Source organism: Meleagris gallopavo, chromosome 24 (genome assembly GCF_905368555.1).
Source record: "Meleagris gallopavo chromosome 24, MGAL_WU_HG_1.1, whole genome shotgun sequence".
Classification (NCBI taxonomy): Eukaryota; Metazoa; Chordata; class Aves; order Galliformes; family Phasianidae; genus Meleagris; species Meleagris gallopavo.
This window is the reverse complement of record NC_139427.1, coordinates 1,021,064-1,035,080: the sequence shown is the minus strand read 5'-3', so window position 1 is coordinate 1,035,080 and position 14,017 is coordinate 1,021,064. Positions and strand designations below refer to the sequence as shown.

The 14,017-nt window shown below is 43.1% G+C and overlaps 2 long non-coding RNA genes across 2 annotated transcripts in view; one reads left to right on the top strand and one right to left on the bottom strand.

The window, feature by feature from the left end:
- The window catches only part of LOC146542821 (uncharacterized), a 26,017-nt gene extending 16,828 nt beyond the window's left edge, over window positions 1–9,189 (bottom strand). The window contains exon 1 of the long non-coding RNA XR_014887978.1: window positions 9,090–9,189. This is a non-coding gene — a long non-coding RNA (uncharacterized LOC146542821). The remainder of the gene's footprint in view (window positions 1–9,089) is intronic.
- LOC146542820 (uncharacterized) lies at window positions 7,297–14,017 on the top strand. Its single transcript, XR_014887977.1, has 6 exons — window positions 7,297–7,498; window positions 7,981–8,097; window positions 8,907–9,020; window positions 10,345–10,428; window positions 12,415–12,613; window positions 13,459–14,017. It is a non-coding gene; the product is annotated as an uncharacterized LOC146542820 (long non-coding RNA).

Genomic DNA, 14,017 nt, shown 5'->3' with positions numbered 1-14,017 from the left:
GCCTTGGCCTTAGCTTTCAGCTAGGTTATTTGTGCACATGGGCCAGAAGATCACATTTCCCTGAAAATTTCTGGTACTGAACAGTTGCTTGGACAACTCAATGAAGAGTTTAGCCAAAAGGTTCACAAATCTCTCCTCCTCTTATTCAGCTCTTTCCTTTGAAGCCTGTCACTTTTATCTGTTGTCATAGTAAAGACTCAGCTCTGAGTCACACAGCTGATTAATAACAAGTGAAGGACAGCAGATTTCATTAGGAAGATTCCATTTAGCCAGCAGAGTAAGATGCCAGGGTCCCAGAGGGAGTATTCAGCCCATGGTTGAAAATACAATATTCCCCTTTTCAACCAGCTCAAACCAGAGCAATGATTGCCTACAAAGAGCACAGGAATGGATGCTGCATTCATGTAGTTGTCCCTGAGCTCATGTTGAAAGTTATCTGTTGGTACTGTTGTAGAATACAGAAGAGCTTTGGATCAAGAGATGCTACCTGAAACAATTATAAACTGCTTGCACTGACCTAAAAAAAGTAAGAATTCCAGTCACGTTAGAAACACTTTTTTTTCTCCATCAGGGTACAACGCAGAGGACTTCTGGGACTTAAGACACAAGAGATTTATCATCCAAAGGTTAATTCTGCAAACAGAATCAGTACAATGGGACTCGAGCACTTTGGAAAGTCTGACCTTCATTGAGATGCCCCAGTGGACATACATTTTCCAAAATATCATTCCATTATGCCCCATTGGATCTGTTGAATCAGACAGTGGAACACTACTGATGCCAGACTGGAAGAGAAACAGTAGAAAACAGCTCCAAGGCACAGCCACCAGCAGAGGGTCTCAACAGATAGCCCTGATTTATGACTGCCTGTAGGACTGTGATGTCAGGATGTGGCCTTAGAGTTAAGTCCTTCTTTGTCACAGCAGAAGTACAATGTCTACATGTCAGTGTGGTTGAAAGATTCTGCATTGACATCACTGAAAAGATGTGACGCATTTACAGCATTTTTCCTGAAGTCATCTATCAGTGACAGTCATGTTTTAGACAACTTTTACATCTGTAGCTACAGGGTCCTGTTTGGTAGCTCTACCTTATAGCTTTGGGCTGCTATTTTGGTCTCCTCTGTTTTGCCAAAGACAGTTTGTGTCATAGCAGGACAAAGCTAAGCAACTGCTTCCATCCCCTGCAAGAATCACAATCAATTACTGTGAATAATAACGTGTATTTCATGAAAACTCGGTTCTGATATTACCAGATTCCATCCAGCTTGGGGGTAGAGGAGGAGGATCCATCTGACACTATTCTGTCAGGGATTTAATCTTTGGATACACTGCATTAGATGGATTAGAGCAAAGACGCAGGCTATCCATATTTTTAAAGCCTGATGACCTTTAACAATGAGAAATAATAAGAGGAAAAACGTGAACTCTGACAAATTCATAACTACAGCACAAGGGAAAGGAATGTATTCTTCTAACATATGAAAAAACATTGCAAATGACATGTCTATTTTCTTTCCAGTCCTGTAGCTGTTCTGAATTACATACCGTGCATTTCGCCATTGTTTGTTTTTGTACCTTTTTGTGGAGGGTACTTTGGATATTCTACGTTTTTTCCTTCATCATTGATCAGGTAATTGCACGAAATGCCATTCTTGTTTTGTCTCTCCAGAATCCCGCTGCCGCGCCGTGTTCCCATACTGCTGATAATCGAGAGCTTGGAGATAGCATTTTGCTGCTAACCAGCATCCCCCACACAAGGGGCACACAGAAAACTGGCCCTGCTTATTAGCTCCTACTAGGATTACACAGCAGTGCCAGGGAGAGATGGCACTGATATTCCTCATAGCCTTCCAGCGACTCAGGAAGGGAAGAAGCAGGTTTGCCAGCTTCCAGTCCCCAGTCTTAACCTCTGTTAAGGTCAAACAAACAGCAACAGGTCATTTCTTGCATGAGAGCAGTGCATTGGCAGGATGTGTTGTCTGTTGGTGTTACCATTTTGGGATGCAGATAAAAGGAACCAAGCTGCAGCCCTCAGTGAGCTGAGAAAGGTCATTCTGTCTCAAAGCAAAAGCAAATGTGCAAACTACCCCATATCCCAAAACAATGTAAGATGTTACAAACAGCTCAAAAACCCACGGAATCTAACAAATACCAAAAATACACAACTAATGAATTATTTTTAATATGGAAAAGTTATCCCCAGCGTCTCTGATGAAGTTGAAGATGAAGAAATCCCATCCGTGAAATTTGTCAGCATATTTATAAAAAGCACTGTTTATTTTTAGTTAGTTGAAAGCTTTCTTTTCTTTATGTTTTCGTCATTCGGCAACAGGCTGCATACCAAAGCTTTGTTTAGAGGGGAAAAAGAAAACAAGGCAGGAAGAAGTCTGCAGATCCAAGGCTGCTTTCCCTGCAAGGATACTTGCTGCCTCTGCAAAGGGCCCACCTTCCTTAAAGAAGGTTTTCCAAATCTTTTGCTACTAAAGGTATTCACTGCCTCCCCCTCTCTAGGTTCCATGATGGGTTTGTGATGGGGGTTGGGGAAACAGAATCAAAGAATCACAGAATATCCTGAGGTGGAAAGGACCCACCAGGATCACTGAGTCCAATTTCTATTTTATGCAGCACCACTTAAACCCCAAATCCTGTGTCTGAGGGTTGGACACCACTCTTTGAGCTCTGGCAGCTTGGGGCTGTGATCAATGGCCTGAGGAGCCTTTGAATCACAGAATCATAGAATTGTTAAGGTTGGATAGTTCTACGACCCCCCAAATCCAACCCCAACCCAGCTCCACCGTGCCCCAACCATGTCCTTTAGTGCCACATCTCCATGGTTCTTGAGCACCTCCAGGGATGGTGACCCCATCACCTCCCTTGGCAGCCTCTTCCATTTCCTGATCGCTCCTTCTGAGAAGAAATTTTGGCTAATTTTGGAGCAGACGTACTGCTCCAAGGTAATAGAGCGGAGGGGAGGCTGACTCCCACCTCTCCACAACCTCCTTTCAGAGAGTTGTACAAAGCCCTGAGCCTCTTCTTCTCCACACTGACAAGACAGATGCTCCAGACCATTCACAGCTTCACTGCTCTTCTCTGGACACACTCCAGGGCCTCAATGTCTTGTTCCATGCCCAGCCATGCAAAGGCTGTGCCATGCCCACTACTCACCTTTTCCTGATCCCCCCTTACACAACTCCATGCCATTCTCTTGGGACCCTTTGCTGTCACCACACTGGATACAGCCATTGTGTATCAGAACAAAAGGGAGAAGAGGAACAGCCTCAGCTCTCCATACTTGAGTGTTAGAGCAGAAATAAATAAATAAATAAATAAAATTGCAGCAGAGGTTTCTTTCAAGCAGGTCTACTGCTGGTCAAGTCAGAGAAAAGGATGTGAGATGCCTCCACCATGAGAAGTGGTCAGCACAGCCTTCAGATACATATCAACATGACACAGAGTCGTACAAGCATTAGGATTGGAAAAGGCCACTAAGATCATCAAGTCCAACCACTTTTCAGATAATCCAGATAGGTTTGGGCTCCCTTTCTAATGACACATTAGGCTCCATCACTATGTATAGACATTCCCATTGGCTCTCGTTCCTTTTCATACAGGATCAGCTGATAAAGACAACAAAGTCAAAGGTATTTTGCTGAGAGCAATGTATTTGGCTCCCTCCTGTGGACACAACACTGCTAATCTGTCCAAACTTCTGATTGAAACAACAGAACAATACCAGCTCATGCTACAGCCCCTGGCTGAGCCCTGTGCTCCGTTGGCCAGCAGAAACTTTTCTAAGCTTAAGCACTACCAGCAATATCATAAAGCATGAAAACGACACAGAGCAGTTTTAAAACATGAGAACCATTGCAGGAATGAGCCAAAGAGCGTTTGAAGCGCATAAGAGCTCAGTGCTACACTGCCTGGGTAAAAGCAGGTTAACTTGTCTACTGGTTTGAATTTTACTGTGTAGCTCTCTATTACCTCTCAGCGTGAGTTCAGCTCAGTACCTTCCAGCCTTATTTCCCATCCAACTACTGAATGCAGTAAACTCAAACTCTGTTTGTTAGCTGTTCTTGCTAATTACTTATAAAAACAGCAGCTGGGAAAGGGAGCTCCTCTCCACAGAACTAGAAATCAAAGTTTCTGTCCTGGTCCTTTCTATGAAAGTTTCCCACAGAGCAGAAATTCCAGGTCACTGCAAGGCAAATGTATCATGCAAACCCTGAAAAAACAACTTAATTCTGCCTCTGTGTTGCTTAATCCTTACAAGTGTTCTTTTATTTATTTTTTCCCCAGAATTTATTGCTTGTGTTGTTTCAGTTGCCAACAAGTTTTTCAGTTTTTTGTTTTTTGGTTTTTTTTTTTTTGCAAGCACAAAAATAAGGAGGGTGCAGGTTGACAGCATGCACTGCGTGACATTGATACCTCTAACCTGGGCTTCTTTGGAGAGTTTCCTCCAAAACTCATCCCTTTTCTTCTCTCAGTGGTTTGTTACAGGAGGTTGTCGGTGCCCAGTTCCAGATTTGTGGTTTCTATACTCAGGAAGGGAATTTAGGGGACAGTGAATGCAAATTGCTGATGCCACCTGAGGTTGTAGGATATTTATATGGGGCTGGGAAATAATGACCCCTCCACAAAGCCACAACCTTCTGGAATGGGAACTGAAGTGGCATTTCATGGGGGTTTGCCATGACATCCTGGACAACATTAACCATCCTTGCCCATGGAGCTCAGTCCCACCTGAACCCTTTTTTAGAGAAAGAGCTGCCAAAGATTTTTATGCAAAAAAGATAGAAAAGCTTAGCTTTGCAGAGAAGGAGGGAAGGGAGAACTATTCTCAAGTTTTCCCAGACCATGGCTCCATGGGGAATGTTAGGAAACACTGCTTGGTAGTGGTTTTGGGTACCCAGACTCTGCTCCTTGTGACTGTCTTGCAATTTAAGTGGAAGAGAAATGAGACAGCACTGATCACTCTACAATTGCAAATGAAGCGTAAAACCAGATCGTCTTGTTATGCTGGGAACATGAGCTGAGTTAGGAATTACTGACCTGTGCTCCAAAGACACCACTGCACAGCTCCAACACAGCAGTGCCCGTCACACCCCATTAGGGCTCTGCTTTGCCTTTCCCACATTAACCCAAGGCTGAGGCTTTCTGTGCAGCTCCCTCATGTCCAAGCAGAGCAACAAAAGCAGCTTCCATGGCTCCCACCACCTCGGCGAGGGGTTAACCACTTCAAACAGCACAGCCTGGCCCAGCTTGGCCGGACACATGACGAATGAGTAATCCATGAGTTCACACAGGTAGTGATTTATAGCCTGGATTTGAGCTGGAATATTGCTAGAGGGGAGCGTGGAGCTTTCAAGTAAAGAGCTGCATGACTCATTTTCTCGGTATTTGTTTTCTTGTGCTCCCCATGCCCCATGCACGCCTCGCCCGCTCTCCAGTAGAGCAGCTGAACTTTCTCTTACACCAGATGAGTAGTTTTAAAATTAACCAGCAAGCCTCAGTAACACTACAGGTCACAAGTGCCTCTTTGTGCAAGTACAATCAAGTAATGCTCCGAGTAAACACCCTAGGCAAGATCCTCGGGTCACCTGCACTGATTTCAACAGAGCCGATGCCAGCCAAGGATCCATGGAAGCCAATTCTTTCATGTGGATGGGGTGGGGAGAAGCAGCAGAACAGAACACGAATTTAAGTGCTCTGGGTGAATAGGAATTACAAAGAGCACAATCTCCACTCCCTACATTTAAAAACAACGCTGGAAGAATAAGGAAGAAGCAATATGAATACGTGTCCTGAAAATCTAGAGTGGAGGAGAAGCTGGTTCCTTCCAAACATGTTGGATGCTGCAAGAGCTTGCAAAGGTGCCCTGGGGCAGAACCTGCCACCAATGTCCCTGCTATGGCTTCCTTCTCTTCCTTCTCCAGTGCAGAAGGGTATCTTGACAAATGGCCACGGTTCTGACAGCTTGTGGTGACTGGAATGAAGGCCATAATGTGATTTTCCCAGGGATGCAACTCTCATGTCTCTTTGAAACTAGAATTCAGAAGGCCTATACAGTAATGCAAGTGACAGATCTGTACTTCTCTTCACTTTTGATAACATCACGACAATAGTCAACAGCCAAAGATACACCTGTATTCTCTACAGAGCTACCAAGAGTCATTTAGGAGCAATTAAGTAGGGTTAAGAGATGCTGTCTGTGGGCACTGCAGGTTCTTCTGAGGCGATCGTCTCCTCCTCACTGAATTTCAGACTCTGGGGGAAGACAGAAAAAACTGAACACGAAATGAAAACAGACTTGCTCCAGATGTGGTAGACACAGCTTCCAGTTCTCACTGGAAACTGAAGCTGTTTTGGAACATCACCCTTTATTTATGGCATTTATTATTTATTGCCTTTTACCTTGCATGACTGGAACTGGCGGAGTGTCTTCTCCAGATGCACCTTTCTGCAATGAGCTCTGGATGGCAGCAACACACAGCAGAGAAGCACTGGTCCCAGTGCTGACAGTGTATACTCATATTCTTTGCCCGAGCAAAGGGAACATTCCCCTGCATGGATTCAACCAGATGACACAGATTTACTTTGCCTCTCTGATGGCTTTGAGGCTGCCCAAATCTTTCTGGCGCGATGAGAAATGGGATCTAAAGTGTAACTGAGAGCCTATGTTAGCTCTGCCTTGTGCAAAGCTGCTGTTAAAACAACACAGCTCATCGATGTCGTATGCACACTATGAAGAGCAGTTACACAGAATGCAAGGCAATGTGAACCCAGCTCTCATACCTACACTATGTAGTTATAGCCATACAAAAAGAGGTTTTCAAGCCAGCTCCAAGAGCAGAAGCTCCAAGCCTCACCTCCCAACCACATCACCTGTCCCCAATAGGACTTGGACTCAATGATCCTTATGTGTCCCTTCCAACTTGGGATATTCTATCATAATGTCCCAAATAAAACTTAACAGTTACCTGCAGGAGTCTTGTATTATCACACAGCCAATGGCACAGAGGGAATATTCTCCAAAATAATAGTAATGGCTTCAATGAGGAAAGACTCCTGTTGCATTTACTTAAAGTTTATATCAAAACTCATTAATATACTTCAGGTGCTTTAAGGTAAAATCCATTCCCCACAAATTTCAGTTCTGCTCTCATGTAACGGTCAAAATTTTGCCCTTAGTGAATGGATCCATCTCCCTCTGTTTGAAATACCTTAATGAGATGTGACCTTTTAAGAACGCTTTAAGTATTCATCAGTAATGTGAAACTCAGGAGCACACCAGGAAGTTCAGAAGAAACTTATCTAACATCAGCTGTGCTCAGTTTCCATAATGCAGCTGATGCCAAGCAGAACAGGGAGGGCCGCAGGTGCCTGAATCCTCTGAACAGAGAACAGAACTGATTCACTTGTCTCTAAACCTGGGGGCACAAATATCATCTCCTGAATGACTCATCCCAGAGAAAATGGAAACGCTGCCATAGATCTGAGTAGGTGCTCTCATCTTTTGTTTTGGAGGTTTTTGTTGTTGTTGTTATTGTTGTTTTTAAAGATAACAATCCTAAGTCTCAGGAAAAAGCTCTGAAAGTCTCCCTCGCATCTTCCTTCTCCTCCCACATCCTTCCTCTCTCCTGATTATTCTATTTTCAGGAGTCACAGAGCATTTCCTGATGCTTTTTATTATTTGCAGTCTTGCTAATGGTGTAGAGTTTAGCGTCAGAGCTAATGGGATAGGGAAGAGTGAGGTGTGAATGGAAATCTACTTTTGTGAAAGCATCAGAAAACGTAATACACAAGGGTAAAAGAGTGGCATCTTTTGAGACCTAAGGGCACACTTGAGCATAATAAACACTGAGAATGATATTTTCTCCATAAAAAAAGATGAATTTTCAGCTGAAAATCTTCACTAGCAACAGGATGGCCATGAAGAGAATTACATGTACCTATCAAACTGCTTTCTGCTCCCCAACAGGAAAACAGCCTCTGGCTGCAAGATACCCCAAACGAGGAAACAAAAGGCAATTGCCTAAGATGTGAGAATGGAATAAACAAGATTCTTCATGCCATAATAACTGCTGACTTTGAAAGGGTATGAAAGACTTATTCAAAACCCAATTCATTGTCACCATTCAAGAGGAACCAGCAGGTGTCATGGGGACACGGTGGCTGGCATCCCTTGTTCCATGTCACCACAAGTTATCCTGCTCAGGCACTCAGGCACGTCCACATCGGGGGTTTGGAGTTTGCATGATGAGAGAATGTGAATAAAGACAACTTAGTGAAGTAAAACAGAAGTGTCCCTTCCTTTTCAGAAGGTCTTCCATTGAATTTTTTTTTTTTTTTTTCCAAACATTAATCCCTCCACACTTCTTTGGTTTGAGTGCTTTGATGACGTAAATGTAAAGTCATTGGCTTCTAACAGCTAAACTGCATTAGTCAGCAACGTGAAACCTGGCAAAGTACAGCCTGACAGAGTGCTTGGCAATAAATCCTTATCTCAAGTACTTTATAAAAATGTTTAGAGCCATAGAGAGCAGGGAACTGGCTTTGTTCACACTCTTCAGTCACTCCTAAGTCTCCACTTTCCCTCTCTGTATTTATTTGCTGTGTTCCATGGGGAAAATCATACATGAAAGTTGCAGCATCTTTCAAGAGTCTCAAAATGGGGCGTTTTGCAAAACTGCACCTCCCTACAGTGCTTGAGTTTCACTGAAATTCCAAAACCCGATAGGTTCTGAGGGCAGCAGTCCTATGAGTGATGTGTGACTGAGAAGCCTACAATCCTACTGTCACTTTGTGGGGAGGGAAGCACGATGTGTCCCTAAATCACTCCAAGAAATCCCTCTCCTCTCTTTCCCCAGGTCATGGCAACCTGATTTCTGTTTCTTTGGCATTTAGGCACTGTATTCCCATGGATTCTCTGAAGAATCAGAATTTAGAGCTTTACTGAGCTGTCAGAGCCTACATAGCAGACTGAGTGCAGAGGACTGAGTCCTCTACTGATCGAAGGAGGTCAGTGTGAGCACTTTGGTGTTACAGCAAAAGCAAGCAAAAAGGTGCAGTGTAGTAACATAAGCTCACGTTTAGAATGTCCTCGATGGAACAATGTTGAAACCACTGGTGAAACCTGTTATCTTGCTCTTGGCTCAAAACGTGGTCCCACAACTGAGAAGTCCGTAAGCGCTCCTAGAAAGTTATCATAAAACATGAGATCAAACATACGCTCCTGAACAGAAGGAGAAGAAAATCTCTGTTAATTCTGCTTATCCTAAAAGTTAGATCTCTCTATATCAAGATTTACACCTCTACATCAACATGCATAGGCAGCCACTCGTCTCTGTGCATCTGAAGTCCCCAGAGCTCACTTACACTACATTCCCTGTAACCCACTGTGGCAGTGGCTGTATTAATGCAGAGCTAAGGAAGAAATTATTGTGATTTATGCTCACTTGATTTCCTCTTGTAAACAGAGTGGTGCAAAGAGGCTTAGTTTGTCTGAGAAGCAGAGCATCGTGCGAATGAATAAGCGAGGAAAGGTGTGTTCATGTATACGTGCATTGTGGTGAGCAAGCAGTTGGAAGGAAATGGTCAGGAAATGCATCCCAGCCAGAAATGGATTTCAAAGTGCAGTGCTGCTTGACTTGCATAGGGACTGCTGTTACCATGCAGGCAGGTGTATCTCTGGGCAGTATTTATAGGACAACAAGAAGCTCTTGTATGGCTTCATGCTCCACACTCAGCCTCCCTCTTATCCAAAGCCCTGGAAGCACAGAGTCATCAGGCTTAAGTTTAAATAGGGCACAATTCTGGGGATTAAGCTGAAGTTTGGGATCCTGACATCCTCGCTGCATTGACACCATTGTCATCGACTGGCAGGATTCTAATTTCTTATCAAATCACCAACACCTATGGCAGAAATTTAATTTCCTATCAGAATCTTTGTGATCACGAATGCAATGAGACTGATGAGCACAAATAACAGCAATGTGGCTGAGATCTCATAGCCTCAAGTTTTGGCAGATGCTGCATCCTAGAAATTTGCTTTCAAGGCATTCATCAGCAGGACAGATTTTCTGAAATGTGCTAAAATGTGCTAAGTAGACTTCAGTTTTATAAATAACATATTTGAAGGATCAAATATGCTTTGATTTGCATAGGGAGATACATGGCAGCTGCCATGTAAGCTATGTTCCATGTCCGGAATAATTTCCCATCAAATTTCATTCGGACAAGCCAATTTACTGAATAAATTGCAGAATAAACAGCACTGTTTGAATAAGCTGTTATCTTGGCAGTTGTCTTAGTGACCTGGCTCCCGATTTCTTCCTCCCATCAGAAGCTGGCTGGCAGTCCAAGGCGAGAATTGATAGTAAAACCTTTTTGCCATGAAAAAGAAGGCACCAGAAGGTCTACAAGACTGGTGAGTTCCATGTCCTCTGTCCTTCATCTGCTGGTCCCTACCAGTACTCTATGGGACTGTAGGATAGAATCACAGAATCCTAGAATGGAGTTGGATGGGACCATTTGGTCCCATTCCATCTGGTCCAATTCCAACAGGGACATCTGCAGCCCAGTCAGGTTGTTCAGAGCCCCATCCAGGCTGACCTTGAATGTCTTTAGGAATGGGGCATCCACCACCTCTCTGGGCAACCTGTTCCAGTGTCCTGGCCAGTTCTGCCTTCACAAGATGGCAGTGGATAAAAATGATCAATAGTGCAAAATGAGCCAACATCTGCAGATGATTTTCTGCCCTAGCCAGGGTTAGAAGACTTCACCCCAGCAACGTTCCTGCTTTACTTTGCTTATGGGCTGGGCTGCCACATCTTTATACCTTCCAAATGTCACCACAAGCAAAGGACGGGGAAGCTTTTGTTTAAATTTTGCAGTTGCTAGTGGGGATATTGGACACAGCATTTTGCAAGGTGCATGAGAGCACTCATTCTGCTAAAGACTTTCCACAAAACAAAGGTGGATTGCCAGAATATAGGATTATATAAAATTACCCAGTGACACCAACAAAAAGATTATTATTATTATATGAGATTAGAAGTAGGTGACTAGCCCTGGGCTCTTTGTTTTTTTGCCAATACATAATCCTGCATGGTCAAAGGGCAATAGCAGACAAAGGCCAGGTCCCAATTCAATTCAAAATTGCTCCCTCTGAGAACAAATGCCCTTTGAGATTCTGGTTTGCACCAGACAGACACTGCTGCAGGAGCTGTTTATCATGCCAAACTCCTCTTAGCAGTAATCAGAAAAATCTCCAAAAGTTAGACAAAAATAGACTCTTAAAGAAATGTATTTGAAATTATATATTTGGCTTTTGCAGAGAGAGATGGAAGGCTGGGTACCTAAAAATCCCAGGGTACTTCTGTAGAAATATAGACTCATTAAAAGACCTCTAAGATCATCAGCTCCAACCATCAACCCATCACCACCATGCCCACCAAACCACACCACTCTTTGCTTCATCCCCTCCAGCTCCTCCAGTCTGACCCTTCTTTGGATGTCAATCCAAACAGACTGAAGGCTGTAATGATTAAATAAGTCCGTAGAAGTTTATACAGAAGGGAGTATGAATACATTGCAGTTCAATAAAATGTAATTTCATTCTGTTTTCCCATTTTTATTCACATCCCTACTGGATTCATCCTGAATCTTTTGTAAAGCAGTGTCTTTACAAGAATAAACACAGAGATCATTTATTCAGTTTCTCACTCTGTTCTTAACTGACAGAAGTCCTTAAAACTTGGGATGTTTATTTAAGAGAATACTTGGGCAATTGTATCCCCAATCATTTCATTCTAGAAATCTTTTAACATGTATTTCTCATCAATTTTTATTACTTTATGGCAATAGCGAGGTTGGAAATACTGCAAAATCAATTTTTCTTGGGGCATTCTGGCACTTTGCGCACAGAAATGAGCGAGGCCAAGATGCTGAGAAGAAAACAATTAAAAAAAAAAAAATCCCAAAGTTTTATGAAACTTAAAATAAAATAGAATAACAGAATCTGGCTCCAGGTTAGTATTTTAACAAGCTTGAAGGTTACTGTGCCCTTCCCAAATTCTTATGTTTGAAAACAAAGAGAAGAAAAAAAAAAACACATTAATTCTCCTAGGCATCAGATCAGAGCTTCAAAATGTCCACCAAACTTATTTTAAGAAAGGAACTTGGAAATGTTTAACTCACACCACTGGAGAAATTGCCACTCACACAAAAGCAGGGATCACATGGGTTATTTACTTAAAGATTTTATAATCTCCTCTACACATCTGCATGTTCCCCTTCTCCCTTTTCTACACATACATACACAAAAATCTAAATGCTGATATTTATAGGGCCATTTGGTCAAATTGTCAGCAGAATTTAAGGGTTTTTTTTGTGCGTGATTTGTTTGTTTTAGTCTTTCTTCCTTCATGAGCACGTGAGCTCTACACCCAAAGACTGCAAGACCAACACTGGCTGTGTGTGGAAGATGGATGCTGGAGGTCCATCCTTGGTGCTATGAAGCCACTGAATGGCTCCATGTAGGTGCTGGCAGCAGACTGAACATAGGGAAGAGGCAGAGCTCTCCAGCAAAATGCACTCATCATTCTCAAGAGGTGAGGAAGAGCGGCAGCCTACCAAATGCCAGCCAAAGCTGGGAGCTGTGATCATGCAGGACCACGACAAGAGCCATTCTTCAGCAACTGCCTGTTGGCATTAACCTTGGAACTACTGCCATGCTGAACATAAAGTATTTCATGCAGAGTTGCTGAGCTGTGCTAAGCTGAAGTGCACACTGTTGCTGCTTGCTGAATTCCTTATGAAGTATTTTGCTAAGTTAGTTCTCTTATTAAGAGTTTTCATTTTTTCTGAGCATGACACCAGCAACAATAACTGGAAAGTTTGGATTAGCAGATAAAAAACATTCAGCTAATAAATATACAGTATTCTGAAAGTGTATTCACTTTCAATTAAAGGCATTTGGAAATTTATTTTACTTGATTAAATTTTCAGAATATTACCTTTGGCAGGTAATAATTTGAAAGAACCTTTTCAATTTAATGTACCTGTGAATGTTTGGGTTGGCACTCAGCAAATGTACTTTTTAAGCAGGACTGCAAAAAACTTCTCCTGTACAAATGTAATTTTAAATCAGTCTTTCCTTCATCTCCAATTAAAATAGTCAGACAGGCCAAAAGTCACACAGAAAGCAGGAAAAGGGGGTAAATATGTTTTGGCTGGATGACATCAATTAAAAACTGGACATGTTCCAGCTTAGAAAGAAGAAGAGATAGCAAATGCTTATGCACTGAGCACGGACAGGTGAGGTCAATGAGTTGACCTCTTGTTTCTGTTCAAAGATGTGGAGAGGGAATTAGGATTTAGTCAGTGTGCTACTTCACCAGAAGTGTCACTTATGGGGCTTGACTGTTTGTCCCTTGCATCCCTCTTGTGCCCTAAGGTATGAAAACTTGCCTTCAGGTCAGAGGCACACCTTGGAGCAGGAGGAAACCAGAAGGCAATCTCTGCATGGGAATCACAGCCAGTTCCCCACCGTGTGACTTGATGGAGTAGGTACGTATCTGGGACAGAAGGAACCTGAGAGGTCTGCTGTTTGTCTCCCAGCCTGTGATCTCACGTTTTCTGGCTGATTTGTGCCTGGAAATGTTCCACCACGAGGCCACAGGCTTATCTGATGGAAGACGATAGCACGTGAAGTAAGCAAACAGCCAGGCTGGGCTGTACAGCCACAGCAGCCTTTGCCTTTGCTCTCTCTCCGCTGTGTTTAGTGCTCTCATGGGCATGCAGAGGATGGCAGGAGAAACACAGAGCATGCAAAATGATCATAAAAAGAAGGCAGCTGGGGGGGCTGAGATCCCTGTTTACTGAATTGCAGTTTGGAGCTAGGAACTCTCCTGTTAAGACTGATGTCTCCACGACCCTTAGGGGATCTGAAATCAGTTCTTCATGCCACTACAGACCTTCCAGAGACCTTGAGTCCTTAGTCTCAAACACTTTCA